Consider the following 20,068-nt stretch of genomic DNA (forward strand, 5'->3'; position numbering starts at 1 on the left):
TCTTCCTCCTGGGAGGCTTTTGCTCTGCGCCTTCCTGAAGGCGAACGTGGCAGGCGCCTTCCCGAGCTGCTCCGGTGACGGGCAAGGGGAGGGAGAGGAGGGGGCTGCTGCAAACACACGCCTTCCCCTAACCTCCATTCGGGAATGGAAAATTCCTCCCTGAGCCAGGCTGGGACGGGGCGGGGGGGTGTGTTGCGTTACCCCAGGCAGGGTGAACCGGCAGCCCCCAGTGCCCCAGCATGGTGGGCACCAGTGTCCAGAGGGTGATGTCCTGTCCCAGCCACCCTGTGTGAGCCCCATGCCCAGGGATGCTGGACCCCAGCTCATCCCCTGCCCTGGCACTGCAGTCTCCGCTGGGTCCCTGCCTGGACCCGCTGGCTCCCCAACCACGGCTGCTCTGGGGCTGGGGGCCCTGCCCCACAGAGGCAGGACAGTGCCAGGCCTGGGGGGCAATTGCCTCCTGCCAGCGCTGCTCGGGACCATATGTGTACCTTGGTCCCCAATGCCACATCCTGGTATCCCCCACCCTGGAGCTGGGGACCCCAGTGGATCTGGACCCCGTGAGGTGGGAGAAGCAGGGCTGTGGGGCAGGAGGAATGGAGCCGTGGGGCAGGAGGCTGCGTGGGAGCCCACCTGAGCCCGGCGGGTGCTTTGAAGTGACGGGCGAGGCTGTGATCAGAGCGTGGCGGTGGCGGGGGGGGTGTCTCTGCACCAGCCTGTCAGCGCGGCTGGCGGGGCCCCGACAGCCTGTCAGGGTGCCTTCAAAGCTCGGCAACACGCTCCCCGGCAGCCTCTCATCTCCCGCTGCCGCCGCTCCCAGGCACCCGCCGTCGTCGGCACCAGCCCCGCCGAGGCGCGGGCTGGCCCCGGGGGTCCTGCAGCCCCAGGACGAGCCAGGGCCACCGTGCCCCCGGTGAAGGGCAGCATCCCTGCTGCTCCACGGCAGCTGGGGCAGGAGGAGGGCAGCGGTGAAAGGGGGGACCAGAAAGAGGGGAGCTGCCGCTCGCCTCGGCCGTGACTCCTAGCACCGTCCATGCTGCCGGCCCTGCCGCCTGGGCAAGGCATGACTCCGTAGCCATCCCGGGGGCCCGGCCGGGATCCAAGCTGGCAGCTTGGCGACAGGCGCAGGAGGACGCCGGTCAGGTCAGGAACGGGGGTCTTGGCCTCAGGGAACGGGACGGGCGCCGAGGGAGGTGAGCGGAGGCAGCGGGCGGCATCTCCGGTGCCCAGGGGCGGCAGGGCGCTTCCCTCCCGCCCCACCTCCATCGCACTCCCTGCCCCGCAGCGGGGCGAAGCCCAGCCCAAAGGTCGCCCGCGGTGCCAGCTCTGGCCCTTACCGGCCCCGGCCGGGGCCAGCCCCCGGCTCCCGGCAGCCGCAGGCCGGGCGGCCCGCAGGGGCCGGGCTCCGGCAGGGGGCAGCAGGGCCCCGCGTTTGGGCGGCGGAGGGTGCGCGGCGCCAGCCCCGCCGGGCCCCCCCCGCCCTCCCCAGCGGCATCCGTTCGCCCGGCCCGGCCCGGCCCGGCCCGGCCCGGTCAGCCCTACGGCAGAACAGGGCCGGGCAGGATTGGGGCCCCCCCCAGCTCCGCGCCCTGGCTCCTATCCCCCCGGGGCGGGGGCTGGGGGGGCGGCGGGGGGGGGGGGGGGGGCAGCGTCCCAGCCCCGCCGACGGCAGCGTTGGCCAGGCGGCCGTGGGGAGCAGCCGGCCCCACGGCACGGTGTGCCCCGGGGATGGACGGTCCCCATCCCACCCGCCACGGGATGCCAGCGCTGCTGCTTGCTTTGCTGGAGGAGCGAACGCTCTGGCGGGGCCGCAGCGCTTCCCCGGGACAGAGCCCAGCTCCCTGGGGACACAAAGCCAAGGCTGCGGGGCAGCCCTCGCCGCCCACGTGGCCCCACGCCCCAGAGCCGTCACCGGTGCTGGCACCATCCCCGCCACGGCACAATGCCGGCGTGAGCGGGCAGGAGCACCGCCGCGGGCTCCCTGCTCTCTGCACCCTCGGGACCAGCGCAGTGGGTCACCCCACCCCACGCTGAGCTGTCCCCTTCCGGCCTGGGTGTCCCTGCACCGTCCCCGGGACACGGCTCAGCCCCCCCGCTCCGTGCCGGCGCGTCTGCGTGGGGCTGCTCGAGCTGGCTCGGCTCCTTGCTGAGATTTATTGTGGCTCCAAGAGCCGGAGGCTGCCAGCCTGATACTATCAGCCCCTCGCACACCAGGGCAGCTTTTATATTAGTTTTCTTTAAACGGAGGATGAGCTTCCCAGGCTGGAGGAAATGTCATTTCTCTGAACGCTTCCATCTCGTGTCGCTTCAGACATCTCCGGGCAGCATCGCAATCTCCCTGGAGCGGGGCGAGGGATGGGGATGGGATGTAGAGGCTGGGGCATGTGGGGACAGGCAGCTTGGGGACAAGGACCAATGTTGGGCATGGCTGGAGGAGAAGGTCCGGCGGTGGCCTTGTCCCCCGTCCCCTGCTGCCCCAGGCAGGCAGGCATGGCTGCAGGGACACGTGGGGTGGGCAGGGGTGCCCGTGGCGCCCAGCTGAGTTACTCACTTGTCGGCTGCCCGGGTGCCGAGGCCAGCTGTGAAATCGCGCTGGCGAGAGAACAGCACAGTCCTGAAGGGCTTTGCCTTTCCAGCATGACAAACCCAATTAGGTAACAGGAGCGCGTGAGTAGGAGGAGGAGGAGGAAGGACAGAGGAGAGCCTGCCTGCACCAGGAAAATTATTTCCTCCCTGCAGCTGACCCAGAAAAGCACCTTGCAGGGCTGGAACACATGTCTCCAGCTGGGGACGGCGCCTGGGGCACAGGGCCCCGGGCACCCTGCTCCGCTCGCTGGGCACCCATGGGTGCCGTAGCCTTGGGGCTGGGGTGGCAGGATTCCCGCACCGCATGCCCGTCTCCCCACTCAGCTGCTGCATGCTGGCATCCCCGCGCCGCGCTCACGTGCAGGGGAGACCCCATTAGGGAGGTAATTTCTCGACACGATTCCTCATTTCCCTGCTCTCTGCCGTGGAGACACGCTGACCTTGACAGAAATAGCTGCTTGTGCCTCGGCAGGCGGATCCCAGCCAGAGATCACTGGGGGCCCTGGCATCCTCCTCCCAATCTCACAGAGCTCCGGGGCCCCCCCAAGTCCCCTCCACACCCCTCAGGCTTGCCGTCCTGCCCCCCTGCTGCGGGGAGCCCCGTGGGAGCAAAGTGCTGGCTGCCAGAATCCTCACCCTGGCTCATGCCAGCCCACCCGCAAGCACTGGGGGCACGAGGACCAGCCCCACACACTCCCGGTCCCCCATCCCTGCTACTGCCAGCCCATTGTGCCAGCCTCCGGCTGATCCCAGCTCACGCAGGTATTTCTGCGGCTTACACGGCTCCCCACGGTATTTAGCCTCTGGAAGACGACGTTAAACATTGCAAGCAGCGACAAATCCTGATTGCTCCGAGGAGACAAGAGGCCGCTCTAAGCTTCCAGCCAAACATTTTCATGTGAGGGAAACGAGCTGTGGCACGTGCGGCGCCGGCGGGTCCTGCTCCAGTACCCGCCCACCCGGGGCACCCAGCCCTGCTCCCATGTCCCCACTGGGACACGCAGCTGGCAGGCAGGCCCTGGGCATGGGCACACCATGCAGGAGCAAGCACCCCAGCATAGAGACACCCCTGAGAACAGTCATCACTAGGGCATGAGGGGGATGGGAAGACACTGGAGTGGTGCCCACACTGGGCTTGGCGGGGATGCCAGTCCAGGGGTAACCTTGAGGGTGATGTCCAGGTACCCCAGCCCAGAGAGCAAATTAGCATGGGCAGGGCTGTGGTATAAAGGAAAGCAGCCTCCAAAATTGGAAACGCTGCTTCCTGAGTGAGCGCAGGCAGCTGGAGGCACAGGGATGCGCCTGGCCAGGAAACATGGCACAGGAGCTGGGGCCAAACTGGGACTACACTAGTAGAGCTGGGGCAACGGCACAACCACGTAAGCTGTCCCCTGCTCTGCTCCTGCCCCCCGCTGCAGCTATCCTGGCCCTGGATCCCAGCTCTGCCAGAGCCCCTCACCATGCCCCTGTCCCCCCCATGGCAGCCCCCCCCCACGTCCCCAGCAGCCTGCTCCCCCTGTGCGGCATGGTCAGGCCCTGCCTGGGTGCCCCCGGAGGGAAGCCGCAGCGCTGACGCCAGCATTGCAACTGGCCAGGATATGAGATCCGCTTGGATTCAGCAATTTCAACTCATTTCAAGCCCGATTCTGCAGCAATTTTCTGAGCCAGTGGGATGTTTTCGCCTCTGCAAACATCCCCTCTCACGCACAGTCGCACCATTTCCCTTCCTTGCTCCCAGGAGGGGTTGGGGAATGGTGCCAATTTGGCTCGACCCCAGGTCCGGTGGTGGCACAACCATCACCCACACCAGCAGCCCCTTGGCACAGCCCCCTGGCGCAGCCCCCTGCGCCATGCAGAGCTGCCCGGATGGCTCCTGCGGGATGCAGCCTTGCTTGTGGGGGCTGGGGCTCCTGCCTCCATGGAGCACCGGGCTCTGCAGCCTCAGTCCTGGCAGAGCAGGGCACCTTCATCCCCAAGCAGGCCATGCCAGCACTGGGCTGGGCTCCTTGCTTCCCCTGTCCATGAAGGGCCAAGCTCTGGAGCATCCTCTGTGGTGCCCTGACCTGCTTTCCTAGGAGGAGGGAGAGCAGCAGGGTGGCAGGGGGGGCGAGGGATGCTGCAGGCACATTCCAGAGAGGCCAGGACCCCTCCTGCCACCGCAGATGTGCCTCTCGCTGTGCCACAGGGCAGTCTGTGCCAGCTGAGCCCCCTTGGCCAGGCCTGAGCCAGCAGCGGAGACGTGGGCACACGGGGCTGGCAGAACCCCTCTCATGCCAAGCAGGCTCGCTGCCGGAATACCAAGTGCTCAGCTGCGCTGCGGGCTGCGCCGCCAGCCGGGCAGAGCGGCGAGAGGCACCCGCGCCCCAGCGCTGGGCAGGGTGAGCAGGTCACCACCAGGATGCTGCACTGGTGCCAGTGTGCAGCCCAGTGACCCCCCAGGAGCGGGCGGGATCCGGACCAGGGCGCTCTGCTCCTGGTGGTCAGGAGCATGGGGATACAATGCATGGCAGAGGGATGCACCACGCGCATGGGCCAGGACACCTTCCCAGCGCATCTGCCCCAGCGCTGCCAGTGACATCAGTAAAGCAGGGGGACATTGGCACCATCCTGCTTTCAGGAGCAGCATCTGTGACAGCACACCCAAACTTGTGTGCCAGGGAAGGAGCTCTCCCTGCAAGCCATTGCTTCAGGAGTCCTGCATTGGCCAAGCCAGGAGCCGGAGGAGGCTGTGCCGTGGGTGCCACATGGAGCCAGGGTAGCTGTGACACAGAGGCGAGGGGCTGGGGATCCCAGGTCCTGACCTCTTGACCCCACGGCGCAGGCACAGCAGCACACAGCTTCCTCTGGTAGCAGAGCAAGTTCCATTGCAAAGTTGTGCTTTCCCCTTCTGCTGCTCCTGGGGGGAATTCATCCCAGAATCTCACCCAGCTTCTCATTTCCAACCTAAATTTATTCACGGCCAGTTTGTACCATTTGTTCTCGTGCCAGCATTGTCCCTTAGCTTAAATAGCTCTCTTCCCTCCCTTGTGTTTACTCCCTTGATGTATTTATAAACAGCAATCCCATCCCCTCGCAGCCTCCAGCCTGCCAGCCCACACGTGCCAATCGCTTCTGGTTTCCTCTCCCGATTCAGGCTTTGCTCGCCTGCGCAGCCCGGCTGCCTGGCACGGCATCTGCTCCAGCTCCCCAGCAGCGTCCTCAGCCCCAGCTGCCCAGGGCTCGCACAATGCTCCGGCGAGATGCCCGGCCCACACAGACGTGTGACTCTGCCCTCTCCATCCCACAGCAGCCGCGGGGCAGCGTCCCACCCAGGTCAGGACCACTGCCCTGGCTGGGGCTAACCTGCTCCCTGCAGATCTCCTGGTGGCTTGTGCTTTCGTACGGTTTGCTTGCACTAAGCACTTAAAAGCATCCACCAAAAGGGTCACCTGGGCAGGTGAAGGAGCCAACACCAAGGGAATTAATTTCAGAAGATGAAGTGCCAGGGCTGCTGGTAGAGGGGGGAGGCGTGCTGTAGTGCAGGGCAAGGCTGCAGAGAGGCAGGGGGGCAGGAGCTGGGGAAGCCCACTTCAGCCTGTCAGCAGCCACCAAACCTCTCTGAGATGTTAAGCGTGCTGCCTGCTTACCCTGGTCTCTTGCTGAGCACGTGGGTCGTGGGTCGGGTGCTGGGGCTGCGGAAGGCTTCTGCCCCATGTTTCCGCCTCCTGCTTCCCCTGGGAGGGAGATGAGGAAAGCTGTGGGGCAGAGCCAGGAGGCGCTCAGGGTCCTCATGGGAAAGGTGCACCAAAGCTGCACCCCCAAACATGCCAGCATGAACTTGCCAAGCTGCTAACATGCTCCGTGGCCTGGGTTTTGACTGTGCTGAGCAGCAATCCTGCCATCACTCTGTGCACCCGCCGGCGCTCTCCAGCCGGCTTCCCATCCTCAGACACCCCCCACGCCGGGCACGCTGCCCCCGGGCACGCAGCACAGCACACTACGGATAAGCGTTGGGATGGGCTGCAGCTCAGCCTCGCTTCTGCAAATCCAACAAAACACATACATACACAGAGAGCAATAATTATGGTTTTGGGTAGCGGGCTCCTCTCGGCAGCCGAGGAGACCCAGCACCACGCGCGGTGGTGCGCAGACACAGCTGGTCAGCGGCACTTGGCCCCAGGACCAGGGAAGGATCCCCAGCCCTGTGGTTTCACGCAGAGATGTGGCGCTGAGCCCATCCGTCCTGCAGGCTGGAGGCAACAGGGAACGTCGAGGATACCCGAAAGCGGGGTACGCAGGGTCCCGGGGGCTCCTTTGTGGAGCTCGGGCGGCCTCCGCTCTCTGCCTGCCGTCACCCCGCAGGGACCCCAGCCCGGCACTACGTCCCCTGCCTCGCAGGTACACCGGTGCCCCCGCCCGGCGCTGGTTGGATGCCGGTGGGTTTTGGCCGAGGGGCGGCAGCGGAGCCCGGGTGCCCCCGGCCCTGCCTCGCTCCCCTTCGCGTGCGGGGGCACTGCGTGGGGGCAGCGCCCAGCACCGCAGTCCCCGCCGCTCTCCTGCCCGGCGCGGGCAGGGCTCCCCAGGCAGCGCCGTCCCCGGGGACCGCTTCTCTTTGAAAGCAGGCAGCGCTGCGCCTCCCGTCCCCAAAGGGTTAACAAGCAATTTCCTTTGCTGACAGCTCGGAGACCGTTCACTATCGACTGCGGGAGAATAAGAGGGGAGAAGCAGCGAGATAAAAAGGCAGCAGAGCTGGCACCGCCTGCTTAATCCCAGCGTTTAATCTGCTGGGGCAGCGCAGGCAGCCTTATCTCGCCGTCCTTCTGCTGCTCCATCTCATTACTGCTCCCACGGCTGCGCGGGCCGCGCCGCCAGGAGATGTAAGAGCTGAGCCGGGGAGCGCAGGCCTGGGGCAGCGGCTGCTGCCAGCCCGTCTCGCTCGGCAGCCTCCGCCGGGCCCGCTGCGCCGGCGGGCACAGCCCGGCACCCCACGCCTGGCACACACGCATCCCCCCCTCCTCCAGCGGGGCGGCTGCCCGGGGACACACGCGTGGAGGGATGCAGACCGCACCCACGGAGCGTGGCGTCTCACGCCTGGCGCTGTCGCGCGGCCTCGGGGACACGCTGCCAGGGTCACGCGTGCACACGCGCTTTTCCTGGTCTTTGCCCCCGCGGACGCGTGCTCTGGCGGTCCAGCCTGCGCAATGCCCGCGTCCCCACGGGTGGATGGAGGATGCGGGGCTCTGTGGGATGGTGCCTGTACGACACGGCAGGGCCAGGACAGCAGGCAGGGCAATGCCGCCTCGTCCTGCGTGTCCCCCTCCCTCCATCCTCGCCTATCCGGGAGCTCCCCTGCCAGATGCCAAACCAGCTCCGCCCTGTCTCCTCATCCCACCAGGCACACCGTGGCCAATGTTGCTGGGCCACCCCCGGCCTGTCCCGGGCAGCTCCCGCAGCCGCAGGGCAGGGGTGGGCAGGAGGGGAGGGGGGGGCCGCCTCCCGGGAGCCAGCAGGTGCCGGCACAGACACGGTCCCTCCAGCCGTGGCATTTATCTGCAAATCCGCAGCACTGACACGGTGCAGATGAAGCCTCCGCGCTAGCCGGGTTGTCACGGGGGTTATCCTGCTGCCTACAGATGGGTTTACACCGATAAGATTTATTGTCACCCTGGCTGAGGTGCTGCCAGCGCCTCACTGCCTGTTCCTCTTGCAAGGCTGTGCTGCCTGCCTGGGGGTGCCGTGAGAGCCACGAGCGGCACCTCGCCAAGCGGCCACCGGCAGAGCACGTCCCCGGACAGAGGAGAGCCGGACATGACCCTCTGCTCCCCGCTGCCTGGGCTGGTGGGTCCCCTGCCCCCCTGTCCCTCACCCTCGCAGCGGGATGCAGGGGGATGCTGGTCCCCGAGCCAGACCAGGCCGACCGGAGCACACATCTGTGCTGCCAGAGATTTGCTGACGGTGCTGGCAACACGGCTCCTGTCACAGCTCGGCGGTTTCACGGCTCTCCTGTGTGGTGCAGGGTGGCAGGGACTCCAGGGGCTGCCGGGGCGGCGGTGCGTGGAGCCTCTGCAGGTGGGATGGCCTGGGCAGGGAGCAGGGGGAAGCCCCTCAACCTGCAGACTGACCCCCAGCGCCATGCGGGAGCTGGCACGGCAGCTATGGGAGCCGGGGCTTTGTGCACCCCCCACCCCAGGGTGACATGGGGTGGGCAGGAATACCCCCAAGAGGGGAATTTGGCTCCAAGGCACCCTGCTCTACCCTGGTCCCTCACCCACACCCTGCTGCCTGCCCCCCCCCCCACGCCGCGCTCCCCAGCACTGATTTCCCTGGGGCCAGCAGGGATTGCCCTGAGCCACCTGGTGCAGCCAGCCAGGGGCTGAACCAGGCTAAATCCCTGAGCAGTGGGAGGGGAGCCACCTGCCAGCATCCCCCCTTGTCCCCAAAGTCACCGCATAAGCCCTGCACAGCTCCACCACCACCCTGCTGACCCTGGCTCCCGCCTCTTCCCCTTCTCCTCCCCTCCAGCCGCTGACCCCCAGATGATGCTGGGGGCTCTGCTCTCTCTGCCAACACAAATTTGACCCCAGCATGTGAGAACTGAAGGAAACAACATGCAAACAGCCTGAACCCTGGCTGCACCCTCCTCCCCAGGGCCAGCTCAGGGGGCCACAGGCACTGGGGGGCTGGCCGGGGTGATGGTGTAACCCGCCAGCACATTGGGAGCCCGAGTGAAGTGGGGTGATCACAGCCCAGCGGGAAAGGGCTCGTTAATAGCTGAGCCCTTTTAGTAGAGATTAGGGAGCTGCGCGGCTTTGATCTTTGATTGCCAATTTGCATCTTGAAGGCGCTGGGACCTCATCCAGCCTCAGCGCAACCCTTTGTGGTTATCTCGTGGCTAATGGATTTGTTCTTAATGCCGGAGCGTGCAGGCTAAAGGCTGATTAAACCCTCTCCGCGGCGCTAAATCAATGGAACAAACATGATAGGGGTTGGCTTTCCCCAGCCTGCGCGCTCCTGGGCGGAGGGGCTGATCGACAGAGCCCCCGTGCCCCAGCGTTGGCAGTGGCTCCCTCCTTGGGGCTGCCAGGTAGGGGAGGAGGCATGGGCATCGGCGGGCAGGGACAACCCCACGGCCCGTATCCCCATATCCCTGTATCCCCATATCCCTGTATCCCCATCCTCTGCTCGCCATGCAGGCGGCAATAGGCTGGGGGAGCTCAGGACTCCAGGGCTATCTGCCCCTCCTGGATGCTTGGGCCACATTGCCTTTGTGCTCGTCCTCAGCATCTGTAGGAGCTCCCCAGTCCCCCCTGGCTCCTTCCAGCTCCCAGGGCTTGCTATGGGAGCAGGGACATGTCCTGGCAGGGATGGGATGGGATGGGATGGGATGGGATGGGATGGGATGGGATGGGACAACCTGCCCCTGCAGCTGGAGGACTCCTTCCCCCTTTGCCTCCCACACACTGGGCAGCAGCACTGGTAGCTCCCAACTCCTCTGTCCTTCAGACCATCTCCCCTTCCCCCTGATCGGAGCCAGTGCCGCGTTCCCACGACCGTGTGCTGTCTGCAGCAGCCCATACGTCACATGCTGTGAGCAGCAGTATCTGTACACACTTTCCATAATGCCCGCGGTCTCCACTGCATGCCCAGCTTCAGGAAAATGCAATTCCCACTGCATCTGCAGGCAGCATTAGCAGAGGGGATGAACTGAACCCTGGCCACAGATGCCCCAGGAACAACTGGCCCTCCATCCTACCTGCTGCCTGGGCTGGGGGTCTGGGGATGGGAGCTGAGCACCTGAGACGGGCAGGACTAAGGTTTTGGGGACTAGGAGCTGTGGGGAGGAGGGTTATGTGGCTGCAAGCCAGGAGGAGACTGGCCGAGGGCATTTTGCACCCTTTGCTTTTTGCAGGGCTCATGGCATCGCCCCGGATGCTGCCAGGGCAGAGCTGCCTACAGGTTTGGTGGCATTTGAGTGACAGGACCCCCCAGCAGGGACGCTGCTCCAGGGCCCGAGCTGCCTGTGCTGAAGCATGAGACATAAGCTGCAGCACAGTGAAGCTCAGACCAGTGCCTTGCTGGGAACCAGTCCGTGGGGAGAAGGTGCTGGGAGCAGCCCTGCTGGCCCCGGGCTGTGCCCGTGCCAGGCTCGACCCCAGAGAGCGGCAGCTGCTGCAAAGGCAGCCGGGCTGCTGCACAGCACGGAGCCGGTGGGATCACACACCAAGATTCCCATCTGCAAACCTCGCTATTGAATCATCTCCCCTCTGCCAATATTTGCCGAGTGTGAGAGATAAAGTGGCTACAAAAGTCATCGGTGCCGGCATTTCAATCTGCCCGGGCTAGAGGCAGAGGGGCGGCTGGGTGGGATGGCTCAGCCTCCCGAGCCCCCCACCCCAGCTCCCGGCTCCGGCCAGCTGAGCAGCCCCTGTGCCCTGCCTGCAGCAGCACGAGGAGAGCCAGGACCCCTCCACGCTGCTGCACAGCACCTCTGCCTGCCTGGGACAGATGCTCCTGCCACGGGCACCGCTGCCAGCACCACCCTGCCCTGGGCATCGGCACAGCCCCCGCTCCTGCCCGCGCCCCCACCTCTGCACCAGGACAGCCATCTCCACCTGGTCAGCATCTCCCCTGCAACCCTCAACGCAGCACCAACCCACCCCCTCCAGTACTGCCCCATCCCCTCCATGTCACCCCAGTGTCCCCAGCTATCACTGCCCTGCCCTGCCTGCACCATGCAGTCCCCTCTCTCCCTTGCTCCAGACTGTCTGTGCAGTCTCTGCAGCGGTCCCTGAGCGGGTGAGGCAGGACACAACGCCGAGATACAGCTCCTGGAGGAGAAGCCCAGAGTGTTATCAGCCTGGGGAGTTAATTAAGGTCATGTCAGGCGATAAGGAAACAGGATGTCAGAGCGGCAGCAGCGCAGGGGGGTCAGAGCCTGAAAAACTCCCTCTGAAAAGCAACTCCACCGAGATGGGATCAGCCAGGTGCTCAGGGACGGAGTGGCTGTCACAGCCACATGTGTGGTGTCTCTGAGGACGGCACCACACACCATGCCCAGCACGGGATGGGGTGGGATGGAGATTGAGATGCAATGGGATGGGATGGACATCGAGATGGGAAGGGGATGGGATGGAATGGAATGGAGATTGAGACGGCGATAGGATGGGATGGAGATTGATATGGGATGGGATGGGGCTGGGCAGGGGGCCTGGTTGTCATATACCATGCCTGGGCAGGGAGAGCGGGCTGAGCAGCCCTGGTTATCCGCTCCTGTCCTCGCGCAGGAGCAACACAACCCGGTGAGACCAGCGCAGTGCCAGCAGGGCAGGAATCTCTGTGAACCTCTGCCTGTAATTAGCACATGTAATTGCAGACACTCTCTGATTAGCAGGACCTCAGAGCTGGGCACACCAGGCTGCTTGACAGCACTAACGCTGTTCCTGTCTCGGACCGTTCGCCTCCCAGTTCAGTGATGGCTTCGCCCCCCGGGCCAGGCAGTGCCACGGGGCTGGGAGAGCAGGGCTGGCCTGGCATGGAACAGCACAGTGCGCAGCGGGATGATGGAGCAGGCTGGGGACCCAGGGGACACGTGTAGGGGACACTGCCAGCGCAAACCCGGCTCTCCTGCATGAGCAGCCGTGGCACCCTGTGCCCTGCCTGGCTGGGTGGGAGCTGAGCCACTGGGACATAATTAATACTTGCATCAATCTCAGCTGGATTTGCATAGTGCCCTCAGTCACACGCTGCCTGGGAAGGCAGGCTGCTCTGTGCCCTTCCCAGGGGCAGCAGCAGCAGATGCTGGGCTGGCCCTGCCTCTTCTGCGGGGGTCACAGCCCCAGTGAGGCTCCCAGCTTGCCCCCACACGCACCCCATCCCTGCTCGCCCCACCGCCCCCCGCAGCAGGGACACCCGCAGGCTCCCGCCCTGCCCCGCTCCAGCCGCTGGAGCATTGAAGACAGATGGAGACGCTTCCCTCTGCGGCTCGGTCCCTCCCTCCCTCCCGAGCCTGCAAGGAAATAGTAGGGACGGCAGCTTGGGATTGAAGGGCACGGCAGGGTTTGGAGGGCAATGGGGGGCAGCCGAGCTGCAAACACCCCCCTGCAGCCAGGAGGCACAGCGGTGCCCACCTCCGCATGCCCAGGATGGGGTATGAGGTTTATGGGCAGCATGCACGGCCGGTGCCTTGCTCTCTGGGGGCACCCAGCTCCCTCCTGCCCCTGCCCTGCTCCCCTGGCCCCGGTGAGCACCCCCAGCCCATCCCCGGAGGGGTCGCCCAGGCTGAGCCCCAGCCTGGGAGGAAGAAGAGCCGGGGCAGGAAAGATCCTGGGGTAGTAGCAGGGACACGAGGGTGCAGGCAGGGACACGAGGGTGCAGGCAGGGACATGGGTGCCACCTGCAGCCCTCGCCTTGCAGCCCTGTGGGTGCAGGTGCAGGTGGCGGAGGGATGAGACAGCACGGGGATGCGCGGGGTGCCAGGGCCGCTGCCCCTCGGCAATGACAGCCTGGCAAAATATCCCTGTGCAGCCGAGCGCAGTGCCTCGCCACGGCCGCCGACACCGCTGACAGCCGCTCCCAGCCCCGTGACACCACGGGGACCGCGACGCTCCGGGCACATGCGGGGTACAGCTGGATACAGGAGGAGACAGGCATGTCTCCTGACCCCGGGGATGCCCGCTGGCCCTCCGCAGCCACTGTCACTGATGTGCCTCACCCGTGCCTGACCGCAGCACCTGCAGCGACTGCAGTGCCTGCGGCACCTGCAGCACTCGCATCACCCAGAGTACCTGCAGCACCCACTGCCCAACCCACCCCGGGAGCACGGAGGACATGGCCACTAATTGTGCCTGTGCCCGGGGCCGGGGAGCCACGGTCTGATTGCAGTTGCCCAGACGAGTGCGGCCACCTCAATCAGGGCCGCGTAGCCCTCCAGCACCCCGGGCACCGGGAATTAAACAGCTAATGAGCTGCTGGCTGGAGGGCCGGCAGCTAGTGATTAATCAGGGGCTCTGCTCTGACCAGGCTTGTGTCTCCTCTCCCTTCACGCCCTGCACATCCCAGGGGCTGGCACCCGGCAGCGGGCCAGTGGGTCCCCCCAGCCCCTGCTCCCTGCCTGCCCTGCCACCATGGGCAGGGGCCAGCCCGGCTCTCCAGCCCACCTCAGCTCCCCAACACAGAGAGGGGTCCCCGACCGACCCCTGTGCCACCGGGACACAGCACCTGCAGGTCCTCCCAGCCTCTGGCTTTCCTGCCTCCCCACCTTCTCCTGCGCTCGCCTTCCCGGCGCTGCAATCAGGAGGAAACCTTTTGTTCTACTGGAAGAAAACCTGTTGACTCCAGCCGAGCTTAACAGCCGTTTAGGTGCAAAGCATGCTCCGGCTTGCATCTGCGCCCAGAGAGGGGCACGGCAAGCCGGAGGTGCCTCCGCCGAGGGGCCCTCCCCACCTCTGTGAGGGTGGCTGGGCAGGCAGCGATGCCTCCTGGGCACAGGACAGGCACATGTGGGAGCCACAAGTCCCAGCAGGTCGGGGTGCAGGCCCAGGCCCCCCACCCGAGACCAGCAGCACGGTGCCACACGTCCCGGCTCAGCGGCAGGGCCGTCCTCGCCTTCTGTTTTCTGCCGGCACGGCGACGCAGCCGCGAACGGATGGGGCTGGCAGCACCCTGCCTGTAACCGCTGCTGGCGCAGCACGCCGGGGCATGGCTCAGAGCGCAGTGGGATGGTTTTGCAGCGTAAGCAGGGGGCAGCCACCCGCAGAAAGGCGCAGGGAGCTGCAGGGAAGCAGCTCAAGCACGAGCCAGACTCTGCTCCCCTGTTGTGAAGCCCTGGCTGGCTTTCTTCCCCTTCACGGCCCTTGCAGAGTTAGGATGTGGCGGAGGTGTCGGCACCCTCCCGCCCTCGCACCCTTGCCGTGCACCCTGTCCCCACGGGATCAGCTCGCCGTCTCCTCCTGGGCTCGATGTCAGGGCAGCGCCTGGGAGAAAAGGCCGGCAACGAGCAGGTTAGAGAGATGCATGTTCTCCCCTATTGCACAATTAATCATGAGAAGTTTTTCCTCCTTTCGTGCATGAAACGAAATTTGGCAGGGCGCTCTGACCACAGGGACTCGCTGCTTGCTCTCCAGTAAAAACCCAGCCACATCTGGCAAAGAAATAACCTCACAGCATCCCTGTGTGCGCAGGCGGGGAGAGGCGATGCCGGGCCAGGCAGGAAAACCCAGGGGGGCTTGGTCCGCGGCCCCCCGCGCAACGAGCACCTTCAGCTCCTGGTGTTTGCCCCTCTCCCCAGCCCCCAGCGCACACATGGCCGTGCTGGTCTGCCATGCTGCTCTGCCAGCACCATCGTGCCTGCCCGCAGGCCCTGTTATTCCAGTCCTGGCCATATAAAAGCCCAGGCAGGGGCATCCACCCCCTGCCATGTGCCTGGGTGCTGGCAGCAGCCCCTGCCTGCATCCCCTGCCTGGGCTCTCCTCCCACCCCTGGCTGCCTCCCGCCGCCTGCTCCATCCCCCAGCCTGGCCAGAGCCTCCTTTCCCAGCCGTCCTTTCCCAGAACAAGCCCAAACCTCCCCAGCAGCGTTCCAGCTATTTGTTATTGGAAAAGGGGGGAAATACGGTTTTTGACAATTATTGTTTTTTCCACCTGACTGGCTGCAAACTTGTTAATTTTTTTCTTTAATGTGTGAACAGTGTCGACGGCAGCTGCATGTGAAATGACTCGACGCCCTATCTGCGGGTCCCTGGCTGGCTTTCAGCGCTCGCACCGCAAACATTGCCTTCTATAAATAAAGGCCTATATCTCATCAATGGCAGAACAGCAGAGCTTTATATAGTCGTCTTACATAAAACCGTCTCTCTTTATGGGCTTCAAACCATTTGCGTCACTTAGTGCAGCTCCGTAAACCTCCTGCTCCAGCCGCTCCCCTGCGAAGGGAGACCCGGTGCCCCACGCCGCCGGCGGGGAGCCCGGGGTCCCCGCTCCGCCCGGGGCTGCCCCCCCCCCGCAGGGCCAGGTGGCAGCTGCATCCTCGTCCCCCCGCTCCGCCGCCTTGGCACGCGCCTCCCTTCCAGCCCTCCCGGCCTTGGCACCGAGCGCCGGCATGGCAGCCGGCACCGCCAGGCACCCCGGCACCCGCGGGGGAAGGCCGGCCGTGGGCCAGCACCGCGCACCCTGCCCTCGTCACCCTCCCCATCCCTGCTGCGGTCCTGGGGCAGCGCAGGCAGGGGTGCTGGGAGGTGCCACTCCGTCCTCCGTCACTTGGAAATCGGGGACCGGAGGGCACAGGGTGACCGGGGACGTGGTGCCAGGCTGGGGGGACCGGCCGGTCTGATGTGTGCGGACACGAGCCCGGCCGGTGGCTTTCCGCCCCGCTGCCAAACGAGTGCCTGGTGCGGGCGATGCCAGGGGCTGCCCCAACGGCCACGGGGCACGGGTCCCAGCCCCAGACCCTGCACAGGCTCCCGCGGTCCCCAGGGCCCCCGGCTCCATATGGCAGAGCCTGCCCCTCCGGCTCGCCGCAGGCGCCCGCCTGCACGCACCGATGGGTCGCGGGGGGGGGGCCAAGGACTCCTGCTGGGGCTGCAGCAATGACTGCATGCGGGGAGGCAGCCGGCACCCTGGCTGGCAGCGCAGGAGCTGGGGGGGGGCAGAGCTGCAGAGACCATGGTGACAAGCCTTCGTTTATCCCCATGCCACCCCAGCCGGCTACCCCAGGTGGGCAGGTGGCCGGAGCTGGAGGGACACGGGGAGCCAACGGCATCGTGGCACTGGGAGCCGTGGTGCACCCTGCCCTGTGGCTGCCCGCCAGTGCCGCCTGGCCGTGGGACCCCTGCCACGGCTGTCACAGCGATGCCCTGCCAGCCACAGGGCATCCAACCACGTCGCCGGCACAGGGCACCTGCACCCCAGCCAGCCCTGCCCCGTGCCCAGAGCCTCCGTGCCCAGCCAGCCGCACTGCACCCCATGAACCTCCCTGTCACCCAGCCAGTCACCCTACACTCTGTCAGCCCCACAGCCCTGTGTCCCCACCGCCCCATGGCCCCACAGCCCTGCAGCCCCATGCATCAGCAAGCACCCACTCCTGGGGCCAAGCCCCCATGGGTGCCCTGGCCCCATCCCTCCCACAGCTGCCCAAGGTGCCCACCCTACTCTGCAGCCAGGAATGCTGCGGGGGCACCGCCCCACAGACACCCCACGGGTGCCCTGGCCCTGAGGGACGGTGGTGCCCCCGATCCGCCCAGCCTGGCACGTGGCACCAGCCTCGTGGCACGTCCCGTGTCCCTGGGGAGCCACACCAGGCGCGGGCGTCCTGGCCGCTGGCTCCCCCCCGTATCAGAGACAGGCTTATTAAGTGTGTGATATTAAATTACCCAGATAAGAGCATAAGAGCTTTTAAAGTCAATTCATTAAATATAATTATGAAGAGAGCTTTTTTATGCTCACGGTGATCTGATCTCAATCAGGGAGACGGTGGGAAAGCCGCCGGCTCCTCCAGCATCTCCGCTCCCCCGCCGCGTCGCCTCCGCACCCCCCTGTTCCCCCGCCTCGGCCCCCTCTGGCAGGGAGCCAGCACCCAGGGCCACGGCCCTCGCCACCCACCCTGCTGCCCCGGCACCCCCTCCCCGGTGTTGCTGCTGGTGCCGGTGCCACCCCACTTGGATGGGGGTGGCATGGGGGTCTGCCTAGCAAAGGGGTGGGAGACGGGATGTGACGGGGGCGAGGTGCAAGGGCCGGCAGGGTTGGGAAGGAGGGTAGTGGGGTATAGAGATGCCTGGGGGCAAGAGCCAGGGGTCTGGGGAGCTGAGCACAGGCTCTTCCCGGACACGGGTCCCCATCCGTGCAGGATCCGACCTGCTTCCTGTCCCCTGCAGAGCAGCCTCCTTACGGCCTAATGATGCATCCCCACTCCCCAGGCAGGAGGGGTGCGCACTTCCCTCCCCTCCCATACTCATTAATGGCACTTTGTGACCAATTAATACCTGCCAGCCAGGCAGAGGCTGCCCTGACCCACGGCTGGACCCCTCGTGCAGGCCAGGTGGCCCCACGCCAGCTCTTTGCACCGGGACCCCCCTCTCGTCCCGTGCACCCCAGCTGCAGCCTAGGGTGCAGCTGCACACAGGGCTGAGCCTGTCTTTCTGGGGGAAGCCATGGGGGACCGGGGGTCCCAAAGACACCTTGGGAGCCCCGTGCCCCTCACACCTCCCCAGCCATCTGAAAGACAGCCAGATTGCCGAGACACCCAGTGTCTCCTTGCCACGGTGCCCTGAGACCCACCGTGATGAGGGGCTTTGCAGTGACACCCCTAGGTGCAGCCAACCCCTCGCTGTCCCACCATGGTACCCCAAATCCTCATTACCCCCACATCCACCTACACGCTGCTGCAGCCTGGGCACCATGGGGCGAGGAGCAGCAGCCTGGCTGGCCAGGAGCAGGGTGGGCTCTGGGCTGGGGTCCCCGCACAAGGCTCCGGTGGGGGCTGGTGGGAGCAACTACCCGCTGCTGGGAGCTGCTGGACTGACATTTATTTTTAGACGTGAATTGTATAAATTAGCATTTCTCAGTGGATTAAGCAGCAGGAATTGTGTAAAATTAAATGGCAACGAATTGCATTAAAGTCCCCCGTTTTCTGGCACAAGCAGTGCCTCGAGCTGTGCCCGGGTGGCTCATGTGTAACAGCACTGGAGCTGCTGCCGCCGCCGCTCTGGACAGGAGCGCAACCAACCTGCGGCGTGTCTGCACCACCTGGGACACAGACCTGGGGATGCGCAAGCACGGTGGCCAGGCTGTGAGGATGGGGAACTTGGGATGGGCTGCGAGCCCCCGGGGAGATGGCTCAGGTGCTGGGCTGGGGCTGCAGGACATGGATCCAGTGAGCGGAGTGCAGTGACCCAGATGGGCACGGCTGGGCTCGGCCGAGCAGCTCACAGGCATAGGATCGGCGAGGGATGCTCCAGGCTCTCCTAGGCACCGACACCACCAGCCCCAGCCCATCCAGTCCCTCCAGGACACCTACCACAGCCGCAGCCGTGCCACCCTCCAGTGGGGATGACACTGTGTTGGGACCCGTATGGCACTGCCTGGCCCCAGAGCCCCTCTGTGCCCCAGCCAGGGCAGGTCCTGCAGTGCCTGGAGCCCAGTGAGCTGCTGAGGGGTCCCCGGCAAGCCCCCCACGCCCCGGGTCACACTCAGCCCTGCAGAGGGGGAGAGGCGAAATGGGGTGGGCGAATGCCAGGGGCTGAGCAGGCATCAGGTGGGGCAGGGCAGGTGAGGAGCAACGAGTCCAGCTCTGATAGAGCCTAAAAATAGGCTGAAAATGTGACATTTATTAAGTACAGTTCTGGCGGAAAGGTCAGAGAGAGTCCCTGCGTCGGGAGCGGTGCAGGTTGCAGGGGCAACGGCGGCCGAGCCTTGCTGGGAGGAGGCAGGGGCGACAGCCTGCTGCCCCCTGCCCACCCCCCCAGCCAGGACCTCTCGGAGTGCATGTGGGATGTAGCCGAGGATGCTTCCCCTGTCTCAGCACAGGGGCTTCCCCCTCCAGGGTCTGCATGGGGTGCTGGGGAGACGCCCCGCACCACCCACGTCCCGGGTAGGCGGGAGGCCCTGCCTGGAGAGCCGGGGCCGGTGCCATCTCCGAGAGGCGCTGCCAGCTGTCAGCAACCTCCCCACTCCCCCCCAACCTCCAGCCCTGGCAGGACTGGCTTCGGCAGCCACACATCACAAACAAAAGGCTTTTGACAGGGGACGCGGTTTTGAGAAAGGCACCGGGCTCTCGCCCGGCCACGAACGGAGCCTCCTGCCACAGCCGCTGCCAGCGAGCAGGCGGGATACTGCTGCCAGCCGGGGGGGGGTTCACTGCCACGCACCGCCTGCCGTACCCCCCAGACCCCTGCGCACCCCAGCTGCCCGTCCCCCCGGTCCCTAAAGCACCGCTGGGAGGGCTCTCCTTTCCCACAGTGCCCCGTGACGTGGCCAGCACCGGCCTCGGGCTGTGGCCATACCGGGGTGCCAGGCGCGGGGGCAAGGGCCGGCACGAGCCACCTGCCACAGCTGAGCCCCAGCCCCGCGGGGTCGCTTCCCAACCTCCCGCTCAACGGCACGTAAAAACCACTATTGATTTCCCGTGCCGGCACCGCGGGCTTCGCACCCTTGGCACCGCAGCTGTGCTCGCCCAGCCGGCAGGGCTCCGCACCCGCCGCCCTCGCCGAGGCATGGGGCAGCGTGCCGGCGGGCACCGGGCAGCAGCAGGGGCTGCCCAGCCCCTCGCCCCCACGCAGAGCGAGGACTGGGGGGCTGTGGAGCACGGCACGAATCGGGGGGGTCGCAAGACGCTTTGCCGGGGCTCTGGCACGGTCCTCCGGCAGCCGACGCAGGGGGCACATTTGTCAGCCGGGCTGCAGGGGAGCCTTGCTGCGGCTCAGGGCTGTCCCCGCCGCCTGGGGAGATTTACAGCCCAGCCGGGCTTTATTACACGGAAGATGCTTACGCTGGGGATTTTTTTTTTTTTCCCC

At 65.9% G+C, this 20,068-nt stretch overlaps 1 protein-coding gene across 2 annotated transcripts in view; it reads right to left on the minus strand.

Moving 5' to 3' along the window:
- ASIC4 (acid sensing ion channel subunit family member 4) overlaps positions 1–20,068 on the minus strand; it is a 65,912-nt gene that overhangs the window by 6,175 nt on the left and 39,669 nt on the right. The window lies entirely within an intron of this gene.

Source organism: Aquila chrysaetos, chromosome 6 (genome assembly GCF_900496995.4).
Source record: "Aquila chrysaetos chrysaetos chromosome 6, bAquChr1.4, whole genome shotgun sequence".
NCBI lineage: Eukaryota > Metazoa > Chordata > Aves > Accipitriformes > Accipitridae > Aquila > Aquila chrysaetos.